This window comes from Astatotilapia calliptera, chromosome 14, assembly GCF_900246225.1.
Source record: "Astatotilapia calliptera chromosome 14, fAstCal1.2, whole genome shotgun sequence".
Classification (NCBI taxonomy): domain Eukaryota; kingdom Metazoa; phylum Chordata; class Actinopteri; order Cichliformes; family Cichlidae; genus Astatotilapia; species Astatotilapia calliptera.
The window spans coordinates 27831761-27845663 of NC_039315.1; the positions used below are offsets into that span (position 1 = coordinate 27831761).

Here is a 13903-nt window from a genome sequence, read left to right on the forward strand (position 1 = left end):
TTTTTTGTGCATTTTAAATATTTAATTACTGTGAATGTTATATTAAATATTTAAATGACATATATACTTACCTGAAGCAGACGTGATGTGGGAAATTTCTGAAAATACCACACAGAAATGAGCAGCCTTCAAAGTGGTTTATTAATTTGAAGGCTGCTCATGTATGCTGTGTGGCTTACCTGTGTCTGTTATTTCTGAAATACGTCTCTGAGTCTTCTTTCCACCTCCCAGCGGGATTTATCCGAGACGCTTTCTTCCCACATCTTTCTGAATTTCCTCTGTTTGACCAGGTCTTTTAGGATGGCCTTTCCATGAGCTCTGCAGAGAGAAGCATTTTTAATCAGCACATTAGTTTCTAAGTAAATGCAGAGAATTTATCAAAAGAAAGTCAAAATAGAAATATCAGCCTATAATTGTTAAAAGTTCACACTGACCTGACTTCAGAGGAAGCATCCTGACACAGTTCACTGACAGCCAACAGGAAGCATTTGGTGAAAATCCGTCCTGCAGACAGAACTTTCTCTGCTTCCATGAATTTATTGATTATAAGGAGCCCCAGTGCGGCACCAGCTCTCACGAGAACGCTCTTATGTCTGAGGAAGGAAACACAGACAAATCCACTCAGTGTGTTTGATTTTCACCTGATCTGATTGTGATGCTGGGGTCACAGATACTCTTCACAGGTGTGAACTTACTTCAAACCCATAGTCACCAGGCTGTTTAGAAAGCGACTCGGGCTGCAACCGCGAACCAGAGCGGTCAGAGCTTCCTTGGCATGCTGCTGAATGAGCATATTGGCATTTGCCCTTACAAACACCTGGAGTAAACTCTCACAGGTCCATTCAGCTTCTTTGTCCATCCTCTCTCTGAGGTGTACACACAAATATATTACGGTGTCCAGTGCCGCACAGGACACAAGAGCGATTGTTTTTAATCTAAAGAATCAGAGGAAATTTCAGCAGTTAGAAATCAAACTTGTTACAAAGATGCATGAGACAGGGCACGCTTGCAAACATGGACAGAAGAGGGTGGCATAAAGACAGATGTAGAGAAAAACAGCTGGTATACCTCTTGTGTCACCCCCAAGCAAACTCTACGGAGGTTTAACTCCAACTCCTCTTGGTGATGCCGCACCAGGGTGCGGATGTATCGCAACCCCTCTTTCTTTTTCTTCCTGTAGGAACATCAAATAGTTTTAAAACTCACATCCTCACATTAAATTGAAAATAATTAATGATAACAGTAGAAAATCATTTTACCAGTCGCCCTGACTCAGCAAGCTGAGGCTCAGCCGGAGAGTCTCTGAAGGATCAGAGACTGGCTGAAGCTCCTCCCCTAACTTTTCGTCAATTGACAGGAGGTACCCCATGATAAGCCCTTTAAAGTCCACCTCTGGAGGGTGTCTAACAACCCTTCGAGGTTTCCTTTGTTCTGGAGCTGGAGTTTGAGGAGGAGCTGGAGCTGGAGGAGGAGCTGGAGTTCGAGCAGGGGCTGGAGCTCCAGGAGGAGCTGGAGCTCGGGAAGGAATTAGCCTCCAACGAGCTGCAATAGTTTGGGGCAGAGAGGCATCCACATTTTTTAAAATTGTTTGCTCCAATGCCTCAAACATATGTTGGGCTGTCACCAGCCTCACAACACCAGCAACTTCTTTGTCTGCACAGATTAGATCATGAAATATTTATTACTCACATTTCTGTTTGTTTGCAGCTGAAAATGAACAAGACTAAAGTGCACTTTAAAGGGGAGAGCAAACCATGTATGTCTATAAGTGTTTTTATTTAATTACATTTTTCAAGTTTTCAATTCATCATAATCAGTCTTAATTAACCATTTACCAAAATTTGTATTCAAATAAAACCAAATCACAGCCTGGATAAAAAGTGAAGCTGAAATGTCAAACTTTTGACCTCTATAGATATTTTACCATGGCAACACCTTAACATTCAATGTGTTTTAGCAATGTGTAAACTCTGGTTGGAGGGTTTATCTCTCACACAACAGCTGATTAAAAGTCTGAAGAGTTTAAATGTCTGACATTCTGACTCATCATTACGTCGATTTAAGAACTGACCTGTTTCTCTGTAGCTTTTTAACCTCACTGGAATCTGACTTCTCCTGTGAGGACGAGAAGATGATGTGGTATGTGACTTTTGTTGCCATGATGCCAGGTCTCTCTTGGAAATGAGATTTTTAATCTCAATGAGATTTTTTTTACCTGGATAAATAAAGGATTAATAAAAAAAGAGTGTCTTTCTCTCCATCTTCAAGCTGGCCAAATGTCATGACTTTATATCAGTAAATGGTTTTAACTAATTAAGAAAATGTTATGTGGAGTTTCCCTTATTTTTTCCAAAAAGTTAGATCATAAAGAGGTTTATAATTACTTAACACTCACTAACTCTCGCTGACATAAAATCTTATATCACTTTAAAGGTTTGTTTAAAAAAAAGAGAGGCAAAAATGATGTTTTCCTCATTATACTGATATTTGTCATTATACCATCCATAGATCATAAAAGTCAAGAGCATATTTACAAAAACAAACATATTCCTTTTCTGTCACTTTTTATGGTTTTAAACTAAAATAGCTGTAAAATAGTTTTGGTTGTCCAGTGATGTTTCTTCTGTCTCCTCTCCTCGTCCAATCCATAAAGTAGAGTCCAACTGCTCCCTGGACCCTCTGCAGTACCTCAACACTGATCAAACCCAGGCCACGGTAGGTAGAGTGCTGATGTGTCTGCTGCGTGTGGTTGTTACTTGTTACTGATGAATAAATATGAATGTGTTTGTGGTGTGCAGGTCAAGCTGGCTGCAGGACACAAGTTTGACAGAGATGTTGAACTGCTGATTTATTACAAAGACGCCCACCAGCCCACTGCTGTGGTGGAGGCAGGACAGGCCTCTGCTGAGCCGGGTGAGTGAAAAATAAGTGAAGTCATTAGTTTGCAAATAAAAATTCAAGATCCCAGTTCTTCAACCTGGAATTTAATTGTATTGGAATATATTAGAAACTGTAAACTTGACATTTTTCTGTCCTTTTCATGTCTCTGATGTGTTCAATGGCTTCATGTGGAGAGTTTGTGTTGGTAGTGAATCAATCTGAAAATATGAGTAATACTCGCACCAGCAGTGCCAGAGTATTCATAAAGTGGTGTTAGAGTTACAAAATATTTCCTCAAATCTTTCCTCAAATCGTTCCTCTCACACAGTGGCCTCACCATCTTTTCCCTCTTCCCTTCAGGACAGTCCTCTGCTCCTGTTGAAGAGTTTACCAATGGGCTGCTATTCAAACATTTTACAGTTTGGGGTCTCGTTGTGAACACATCTTCCCGTGAGTTGTATTCATGTGATCTCAGTGACTTAAAGTGATATCACTGTAAAACACCATGTTGCCTTTGGATGCTTCTGCAAAACTCCAGGTTATGTTTGATTTACTTGCTAAAACAGATTACTGAAAGCATACTTGTATACCTGCCAAAGAGTTGAGCTTTTGCTTGTGTAGGTGAAAAAACTCTCCTCTTTTGCTGTTTGTCTTTACTGATGGAGAGGTGGGGAGCACCAAAGAAGTGATTGAGAATTCAGGTTCTCACAGGTAAAACAACAAAAAGATGATGACATGTGCTGCGTACCAAACCTGTGTGTCTTAAAAACAGCTGTTGTATTGCAGGTGTTTCTCTTTTGGGATTGGGGAAGGGGCCAGCTCTGCTCTCATCAATGGGATGGCCAAGGAAGGAGGAGGTCACGCTCAGTTCATCACAGGGACTGACAGGATGCAACCAAAAGTAAGACAATGAGTCATAACAATTATCATGAAAAGGCAAGATGATATTATTATTTGAACAGAAGACATAAATTCCAAAAACATAAATGTATATTTTTTCAGGGTTTTTCATTATTTTTCAGGTGATGCAGTCGCTGCAGTTTGCTCTGCAGCTGACTGTGGTCGACATCTCAGTCATATTGGATTTACCAAAGGAAGTGTCTGTCACTGTCCTCTCTCCACTAATCACAACACTTTTCCAGGGTCAGAGGTCACTGATTTATGCCCAGCTCACCAGGACAGGTAGGAGCAGCCTCTCATGTTGTTGGCAAACTAGATCAATCTGCTGGAACATCTGATTTTAGGACAATCACTTGCTTTTCCAAAGGACACTGACAACCAGACATTAGATGCCACAGCCCTGGCCCACGGTACATGAATCACAATGTGTTACTTCAGAGGTGTGATGTTTTCAGGGGTTTTTTTTTCTGCGCTGCAGAAAATTGTAAAACTACTGTGAACTTGGTGGATCTGTCCAGATCTTTGACTGGAAACTATTTCTATGAATGAGTGGTTTAAAATGTGTAAGTGAAAAGCTGCCATATTTCAGGTCCCAAAGTCAAACGAACACTGAGGGATCACTGAGAGCTAAAAACGGTCTAACTTCTTTCATCTTTAATAAAATGATCAGCGTTGCTGTTTTACCGGGTTTAACAATTAAGTTTAACATCCAGGCATCCATGAAAACAGAGTTTATTCAATTTAACTGAGTTAGAGTTTTGCAGTAAGTTAGCTCGCTAGTTTCCACCTAAACATGATCATCATAAGCAGTGTTACCAATTCATACACTGGTTTATCATCTAGACTTTTTGTCTCATGCAGCACCATGATCAGGTCCAGTTTTTATTTCATCTTTGATTTTTCAGCTGCTGTGCCTGAGCAGCCTCCCAGAGACCCTTTGTTGCAGTTAGTCTTCCTCCAGAAGCCATCTGGCTGCTTGATCCAGCTCTGGCTGCTGCACCGGGAAAGAGCAGTGAGGAGGTGGATTGATAAATGAAATTCATAACAAAAATTCATAATGGACTTTTTCCATTTAGGAATAATAAAAATTTCTTTTTAATTGCTATTAACTGACAGTCAGATAACCAGCTTTTAAAAACATATTCATAAACACTTTGCAGTCAACAAAATTTGCACAGAGGTTATAGATGAAATAAAAAGTATCACGTGTTTTCTAGGTGTGTTTATGACTCTGTTATTGTACATATTCTGTGTTATACATCATAATCATTCCAGTCTCTCTCTTTTTTTTTTTACTGTTTTAATCTTTATAAAACTCTTATTTATTTATTTATTTTTGTGATTTCTGCTGCCCTATTGGTCTGGTCTCTCTTGAAAATCTGAAAACGTGATATTCATAATAAAAGGATTTAAAAGTTTACTGCCAAAAAATTATTAAACTTCATAACAGAAATGTGCTAACTGGCTTGAAATAGATTGAAACTGTTATGAGATTGCTTCAGGGAGCAGACATGACACCGTCTTTTAGGTTTCGTCATCACTTTGTATTATGCGCACAACACCACCCTCCTCTGGCTTCCACGTGAACTGCACCTTAAACATCAACTGTTTACAAATGTCATGACACAAACAAACGTTTCAATACCGTAAATCACTTTTTGGACTGCGATCACTTTTTGGCACAACATCGGCTCTGATAACATTTAAAGCGCATTGAAAAACTATTCTTTAATGCTAAAAATCCATTATCAATTGTAATTATTTATTTATTTATTTAAATTTCAGATATCGATCTTCATTTTTGTAAACTGGTGAATTAATGATTTTTTTAAAGAATTAAAACGACAAAGTTTGGCAACATATTTTTTATAAAGGATGAATAAAACAGTAAAATAAAATGAGAAATATATATATTTTTGAAAAAGCTATGATAATTAGACGAACTTTATTTTAAATAAATAAAATTGATTTTCGGTGGCACTGGGAGTCATGGTGATGATGACGTGTTTGAGTGCAGGTATAAAAGCAGGAGGCAAAATTGGAATTCGGGTTTCACGTTTGAGCGCAAACAGGAGCTTTTTCCCACTAGTGCTGTGAAAACTCGGATTTTTCAAACTACAGCCAACGTTTGAAAATCTTCAAGAAGGATTTGCAAAATGACTTCTACAAACTTCAGTCGCGAGATGCACCTGCTCTCCCTTTTCATTGACGAGGTGATAGATCAATGCTATGGTGAGTGCAGCAGGCTAATATGTCAGAGTGCTAGCAAACAAATACAACTTAGATTTTTGTCTTTTATTGTTTGGAAGTAGGACTTCATGAGTGTTAACGTTTAGGATGAGATGTTTCATACTTGAGTAACATCAATTTTAACATGTGCCAGTACACTATAAAGATGGCGCCATGTTTTTTTTTAAATCGCTGGAAAAAAAAACCAATTGAATGCACGCGCCCTGGAAACGACGTAAGGCATTGGAGGACGCTGACGTCAGCGCGCGGCCGTTTTTGCATGTAGAGGGTTTGAGTTGACATGTTTGGGCTGCTGGCGCTGAGTTATACCTGAAAGTTTCATAGATTGTGAATTTTATAAAGCTGGAGAATGGAGTTTTAAAAGTTCACAGAGTCGCTGGATGAGTTTGAGATTGAAACAGTGTGTGCCTGCAATAAGGTGGTGGAAGGTTTCTCACCTAAATGTAGCTGCTTTATTCTCAAAATATCGATGCTCAACTAATATGAAGATATTACTCCTTAATGTGAATGCGTATTAAAACCTCAGTGAAAGTCCATGCAGCCTTACACTGCATGAAAACTTTTACCAAAAAAGGTGAAGGCTTTCATAAACAATGAGTTCTGCTGGGAGCTTCTTACTGTTTGTGTGTGGAAGAGCTTATGATGATGTAAAGCCATGTCTGGACAATTTAAATTCAGGCTTTAGTTTGTGTGATCACATGATTAACGTACACGCATGCTTTGCTTTCTCGTAGCTGAGCTGGTGAGTCCAATCACTGCTCCTCAGATGGTCGTCATTAACTTGAGGAACCGTGAACTGAGCAGCAGCCAACTGGACTCCATGTCCCACCTGGTCCTCACTCTTTACCATAACCTGGTGACGGGGTCCAAGGACTTTCCTTACATACCTTTTAAAGGATTGTTCCATCGGGACCAGGTGACGACACCATTTGTCCATGTGAGGCAGAGCCAGAGAGAGAACACCACTCCTTCTCCTCCTACGGACTCACCAGCTGGCATGATGCTGCCGCCTGCGGGCTCCAGCTCTCATCCACGCTTCCTGACTCCAGTTCTTCCAGAGAAAGCGGATCTTGCTGTGCTGAAGGCAGATCGGAGGAACCGTGTCGGCACCTTGACTGTCGACGGCCTCCTCGTCACCAGAGTCATCTCCACTGTTTACCGAACAGAGGACACTGAGATGACGAACCGCTGGAGAATAACAGACTACAGCGCGGACGGCAGAGTTCTCACTTCGGTGCTCTGCCGTTTTCTAAATATGTCGGCAAAGCGTGCTAAGAGGAAGGCTCCGGAGGAAGAGAGCAGCATCCGGAGCCCGAGTCCAGCAAGGAAGCGCTTGAGATTATAATATACAGTGAAGCATGTCGAACGTCAGCAAGCCTGAACAAAGTGGTAAGTAGTAAATAGTGCTTAAGGTTGTTTCTAAAATAATGTCCTAAAATATTTGAAAATCGTCGAGGTTTTAACTTTTATTCTTTCTTTTCTGCCTCTTGTTTCTAAAAGTCAGGAAAAAGAGTCACGCTGCGAAGAAACTCCACACAGAAGATTTTCCCTCAGTAAAATGGTAAATATATTCATCTTGTTATGACGTTTGCTCACAATAACCAGGAGTGTTCCTGTGTTTCTGAAGTGATTCACTCTCATTTGGTGTTATTTGATCCAAAGACAACTGAGGGTCTTCAGAGCAGCGTGAACGGCCGTCACCTGAGAGCAAGACAGTCCTGGCGCCTTTGTGGTTCCCTCCAGGTACTCCAGCTTCATCCCACAGTCCAGAGAGATGCAGTTAGGTTGAATGTGAGTGTGAATAGTTGTCTGTTTCTCTGTGTTAGACTGACCTGTCCAGGTTGTACTCCTGCCTCTGGCCCCATAACAGCTGGGATGGCTCCAATCTTGAATTGGATAAGCTGAAGAAATGGATGGAAGGAGGATCCAAAGAGAAACATTAAAGGCCCTCTCACAAAAAAAAGATAAGAACTCATTTTACACATTGTTGAAACATCCTGAAAGTTATTTGTTCTGTTTAGAAACTTGTTGAACTGTTGTTTCGACTTGTTGTTCATTTCTTATTCGGTTCAGCTGTGTTTCTATGTGTCCTTAGTTCCCATAATCAGCCTCCTGTGTGTAAATATTGTGTCAGTCTCCCTTTGTCCCTTGTCAGAGTGTTAATCTCCGTCCCCTCGTGTTTCCTTGCCTCAGTAGTTCTGTTTCCTATAGTTTTCCCCCAGTATAGGTTTTGGTTTGACTTTTTCAGTTCCCTTTGTCAGTCTTTGTATTTAGTATTTCTTCATCAGTCTCATCACTTTCCTCTGCAGAGAGAAAACAATAAAAAGACCTGAAGAGGTCTTTTTATTGTTTTCACCAAATAACACCAAATGAGAGTGAATCACTTCAGAACAACAGGAACACTCCTGGTTATTGTGAGCAAACGTCATAACAAGATGAATATATTTACCATTTTACTGAGGGAACATCTTCTGTGTGGAGTTTCTTCTCATCTTGGCTCTTTTTCCTGACATTTAGAAACAAGAGGCAGAAAAGAAAGAATAAAAGTTAAAACCTCAACGATTTTTTAATGTTTGGGATATTTTAGAAACAACCGTAAACACTATTTACTACTTACCACTTTGTTCATTCTTGCTGACGTTCACTCTCCTCATCTTCTCTCTAAAGGAAGATGCAAACGCTCTCATTGTGAAAGACAAGTATACATCCATCTAACCTGCGACTCTGTCACAACTCTGATCAGCAATTCTTTCAGGTTTGTCTGTTTTGATGATGCTATTAATTGTTATTATCCTTTATCCAGGTAACTTTCAGAGAGGAGCGAAGCCAGCGTGCTCTGTAAACTCTCATTAAAAAAAAGATAAGTACATATTGATTTTATATTATTATGACAGCTCCTCCTCAGTGAACACTTCCTCTAGTTGCTGAAATCATTTACTAATTTTTTTCTTCCCATTTGTCTTTTGTTTTTCAGAGAAAACAGAGAGGAGACAAGGTGACATTAAGACCTAAGACAGGACGGATTGAACCCTTTCTCGTAAAAAGATAAGTATTCACTCTGCTTTTAATCAGAATATTGATAAATATCTAAAATTCTGCTCACCTGGTTGATAAAGTTACTAAAACGATTCCCTCTTTACTGTCATTTGTCCTTTAGAGAGAAGATGAGGAGAGTGAACGTCAGCAAGAATGAACAAAGTGGTAAGTAGTAAATAGTGTTTACGGTTGTTTCTAAAATATCCCAAACATTAAAAAATCGTTGAGGTTTTAACTTTTATTCTTTCTTTTCTGCCTCTTGTTTCTAAATGTCAGGAAAAAGAGCCAAGATGAGAAGAAACTCCACACAGAAGATGTTCCCTCAGTAAAATGGTAAATATATTCATCTTGTTATGACGTTTGCTCACAATAACCAGGAGTGTTCCCGTTGTTCTGAAGTGATTCACTCTCATTTGGTGTTATTTGGTGTTTGTCTTTGAAAGGAGAAGAGCAGCAACGACACTGGGAGACAAACAACAGGATGATCCAAAGACAACTGAGGGTCTTCAGAGCAGCGTGAACGGCCGTCACCTGAGAGCAAGACAGTCCTGGCGCCTTTGTGGTTCCCTCCAGGTACTCCAGCTTCATCCCACAGTCCAGAGAGATGCAGTTAGGTTGAATGTGAGTGTGAATAGTTGTCTGTTTCTCTGTGTTAGACTGACCTGTCCAGGTTGTACTCCTGCCTCTGGCCCCATAACAGCTGGGATGGCTCCAATCTTGAATTGGATAAGCTGAAGAAATGGATGGAAGGATGATCCAAAGAGAAACATCAAAGGCCCTCTCACCAGATTTCATTTATTAAATTTGTCTTTACTGAACGATTTCTGGTGTGTATTTGCATTGATACTCAGACAACAGCTCCTCTTTCTGTTTGTGCTGGAAGATTCAGGCAAACACATATTACATATATAGATTGTTATGATATGACTCAGTTTCACATTTAGTGCTATATGAGAATGATAAGGTCCAGTTTAATAGTATTGCTAGTGTCTAATGAAATGAACACGTGATTTTCAGATCCAGCAAAGTGAATATTTTTCACTGTGGATAAATTACATGGAAACGTTTAAAGAGTCATCAGCTATGTCACTACAAAGATGATGTGATTAAAGGTTCTCATACATGCAGGTCAGAAGTTTTGCTCCATCCTGGATGTTAAATGCTGATCAATGTTTACACATATCTGCACATTTCTAACAGCTCATTTCACAGGTCATCAGTCTCCTGACTGCATATGCAGAGTTTTATCATCACGTGTTCATGGCAGACAAACATAATTATGAATTCTTGTTTTAGTTCCATTCAGTCACTCAACATCAGGTGTCTGCTTGTCCTGAGCTGTGAGAACTACAGTGAGTTGCTTTCCTCTTTAGCTTAGTATTAATAAACCAGGTCGTAGGTGGGCACCTGCATCAAGGAGTCAAGAAGCATATTTTACTGTTTAATGGTGAAAATAATGGATTGTTGTTCATTTGTTTAATGGAAAGACTGAAAGCGTGGCCTGGTGTTGACTTACACTTATTCAAAGTGATGAAGTACTAACATATACTAAAAGTCACAGCCTGAAACACGTCAACTGCTTTATTATTTCTGGTTTTAAATAAACTGTAAGAGCAATGTGCAACAACAAAGAAAAAATCCCTTAAATAAAACAGTACCTAGTTCATATGTTTTAAGTTCTAACTACTAAATAAAACACAAAAAATATCAGAGAAATGCTTCAGTACTGTAAATTCATAGAGGTAGGTGCAATAAGGGAACATGATTTGTAAATCAGTCGAATAATTAAGTAGAATAATTTGTTCTGAAAACTGTAAAACTGTGTAAACTCTTTGGTAAAAACAGGAAGAACTACATTTGAAAATGAATGATTGGAATCCAAACATTTGACTTTTGTTTTTCCTCAATACTCCATCCTCCTCTTAACATTTTTGTTTTCCAGCTTTTTTAGAGGGAAAATCATTTATTACATCACTGCAAGAAATCTGATGGCCAACTTTGTTATTAATACTTGTTACTGTCGGTCCACTCAGTCTTTCTTGTGCCGTGGAAGGTCTGTGGTAGTTGTTTAAGTACACAGTGAAGGGCAGATGATGCTGCCGTCTCCCTGTCTGCTGTGTCCTCTCATCTACAGAAGTCTGGACTCGTGAGCGAACGTGCCAAATAAGAACTAGCAAGTATGCATGTACGATCTCTTTACTTGGTACTGAGAGATGCCATCTAAAGGAATCGACTCTGGACTAAAGCAGCGTTTTAACCGTTTCATTGTTAGCCCCGCCCCCTAACTCTGATGGGTGAGGTTGACGGATGAAATAAATTCATCATCATCATCACAGTAAACATGGAAAAAAATAATAATTAATTTTTCCTAAAAATGAATGAGTTGGTTTTAAATGAATTAACATTTTAATTATATATAATATAATAACTCAACATTTTTCTGGTTAGGTTCATTTGGACATCGAGCAGTAATAGGCTTCTTCACCACATCTAAAGGAGAATCACACTTTTGGCATAGAGGGAACCTTAACAGGTCTCCTGGCACTGCCATTTCTTGCCATTAAGTAATCTTTGCCATCACTGTTATTTTCTTTAACATTTTTAGTTCTGAGCGAGCTCTCAGTAGCTTAGGCAACTCATTTTTCTTATTTTGAAGTTTAACATTTTCTTCTTGTCTCTGTTTTAACGCTGCACTAAGCTCACTGACAGGAGGAGGATTCTTGGACCTTTGGCTCAGTTTCTACTTGCTTTGCAACCTCATCCACTCTCCTTTCAAGCTTAGATGCCTCGCTCTGTTTTGTAGTCTGTATTGGAACAGGCTCATCATCATAGGAGGGTACATCAAAAATGGAGTGGGCATGTACAGCTGCTTTTGTAGAATGTTACGCAGAGAGGTGTCGTGAGGGAAACATCAGAACTGGTATGGCTGGAGGGCTAGGCACCAGCGCAGTATGCTCGCATTTTGATGTTGCTTGGAGTGCATCCACACCAGGGGTCTGTGATCTGTCTGAAGAATAAATTCTCTTCCAAGGAAATAATATTTCAACGAATCAATTGTCCACTTGATTGCCAGTCCTTTTTCTACTGTTGAATATTTTGTCTCCCTGTCAAACAGCTTTTTACTTAAGAAAAGCTTCACCAGCTTCTCCCTGAGCCAGTACTGCTCCAAGTCCAACATTAGAGGCATTTACCAACAAATGGTTTGGAAAAATCAGGGCTTTGCAAAACAGGGGCTTCAGAAATCTGCCTTTTTAAAGATTGGAAGGCATGTTCACAGTCATCATTCCACATCACTTTAGAAGTGTTTTCTCGTGAGATCTGTAAGAGGGGCTGCCAAGGTTGAGAAATGGGGAATAAACCTCCGAATAAACCTCTGTGCTTTTGCAGCGTTTTTCTTTTTGCAAGTGTTTTCTGAAGTTGCAGTCCGTTTGGCCTCTCAGGGCCACCGTAGAATACTCATAATACACAGTAAAGATTGGACAGCTACTGTGTGTGTGCGTGCCCATTCTTTTTCTCTGCCACTAGATGGTGATGATGTTCATACTTTGTGACTTTTGACTTGTTTCACAAACCAAAGCCAATTTCAGGAGTCATTCCACTTTCTTCAGTTCAGGAGGCTCATGAGACAGTGAAAGGAACCAAACACTTAATATAACAGGTTCATTCCAGCTTCTAGGCAGTTTTGGCAATAAAATGCTTGTATTCTGCTAATGTTTGCTGATCGTTCTTTAAAGGTCCCACAACAGCACACGATCCTTCATTTTCTAAAGAATATGTAAAACACAATCTAAAAATGGAACTATATTTACTGTCTCAGCTGCTTTCTAACACTTTCAAACAGCAAGACTTGGTTCACTGCATTTTTGTCTTTAAGAGAAAACATTTAGGGAATAGTGCTGTGTTGACTCGCTCTTGAACACACTATAAACCATCCACTTTCCAAGAATAGCTCAATTTGATCATTTTTCTGCACGAGTCGATAATCTGAAGCACTCATACCTCATATGGACAGATATAACTGAAAAGTTAACCCACAGGAACCTATGCCATCAACAAAATTAAACCATAGCATAAAATAGAAAGAAAAAAACACAGCCTCATATCTTGATATTGCCTGTTCTATCAGATCCAAGACGGGTGCACTATGAAGGAAAAAATATGTATTGATGGGGATAGATTTGGTGTCAGATGAAAGCGATACAGTCCAAAGCTTCAGCTTTAACATAATAGATAATACATCTACCCATCATCATACACTCATCACCAAAAGGAAATGACTGTGATTAGACTGGATGTGACTTGAATGAAAACTGTGTTGCTTGTTCCATTCTGGTAGATGCAGCGTTTTTTTGTTTGTTTGAGAACAGCAAAATACAAATACAGTATAATTTTACAAGTGCGAGAGTTTCCAGCGTTTCAGATACATATATATAAAAAAGAGAGACATCAGAGGCAGCGTAAAGCTCCACCCACTCGGTGCTGTCTTATTAACGAATCGAGCACACCCGCAAGTCTTCCTGTTTCGGGAAAGTCGCTGTGTGGGCCGAAGCGCTTCATGTTTGCAGAATATTCTCCACGTATTTACAAGACAGGACTCCAGTGAAGCGACACAGCTCTTACAGTCTGTTCTTAGAGGTAAGTTCCCAGTGTGCGTTTGTTTAAGCAGCTCAACAGCTCACTGACATGACAACTTTAACATGTATGACAACAATCTGGATGCTGTCACGTGAAGTTGTACGAGCTGTGTTTCTGTTATAAAATGAAATAGATCCATGTGGTGATGAGACATTTGTGCTGTTTTTAAACTCCGACCACAAGAAAGTGAAAGTCATGGTTG

The 13903-nt window shown here is 39.6% G+C and overlaps 3 long non-coding RNA genes and 1 pseudogene across 3 annotated transcripts; 2 read left to right on the top strand and 2 right to left on the bottom strand.

Annotated features, from left to right (window-relative positions):
• Positions 1 to 66: 66 nt before the first annotated feature.
• On the bottom strand, positions 67 to 2186 carry LOC113035909 (uncharacterized). Its single transcript, XR_003274404.1, has 7 exons — positions 2072 to 2186; positions 1260 to 1653; positions 1069 to 1174; positions 696 to 935; positions 435 to 593; positions 180 to 318; positions 67 to 98 (listed from the first exon to the last, which is right to left on the bottom strand). It is a non-coding gene; the product is annotated as an uncharacterized LOC113035909 (long non-coding RNA).
• A 379-nt stretch (positions 2187 to 2565) lies between these two features.
• Positions 2566 to 8341, top strand: LOC113035908 (uncharacterized). The gene is made up of 9 exons (XR_003274403.1): positions 2566 to 2715; positions 2799 to 2913; positions 3241 to 3330; positions 3667 to 3781; positions 3903 to 4062; positions 6765 to 7419; positions 7531 to 7591; positions 7693 to 7773; positions 7857 to 8341. It is a non-coding gene; the product is annotated as an uncharacterized LOC113035908 (long non-coding RNA).
• On the bottom strand, positions 3329 to 7080 carry LOC113035911 (uncharacterized). Its single transcript, XR_003274405.1, has 3 exons — positions 7020 to 7080; positions 3629 to 3761; positions 3329 to 3536 (listed from the first exon to the last, which is right to left on the bottom strand). It is a non-coding gene; the product is annotated as an uncharacterized LOC113035911 (long non-coding RNA).
• A 5209-nt stretch (positions 8342 to 13550) lies between the features above and the next one.
• The window catches only part of LOC113035904 (von Willebrand factor A domain-containing protein 5A-like), a 31072-nt pseudogene continuing 30719 nt past the window's right edge, over positions 13551 to 13903 (top strand).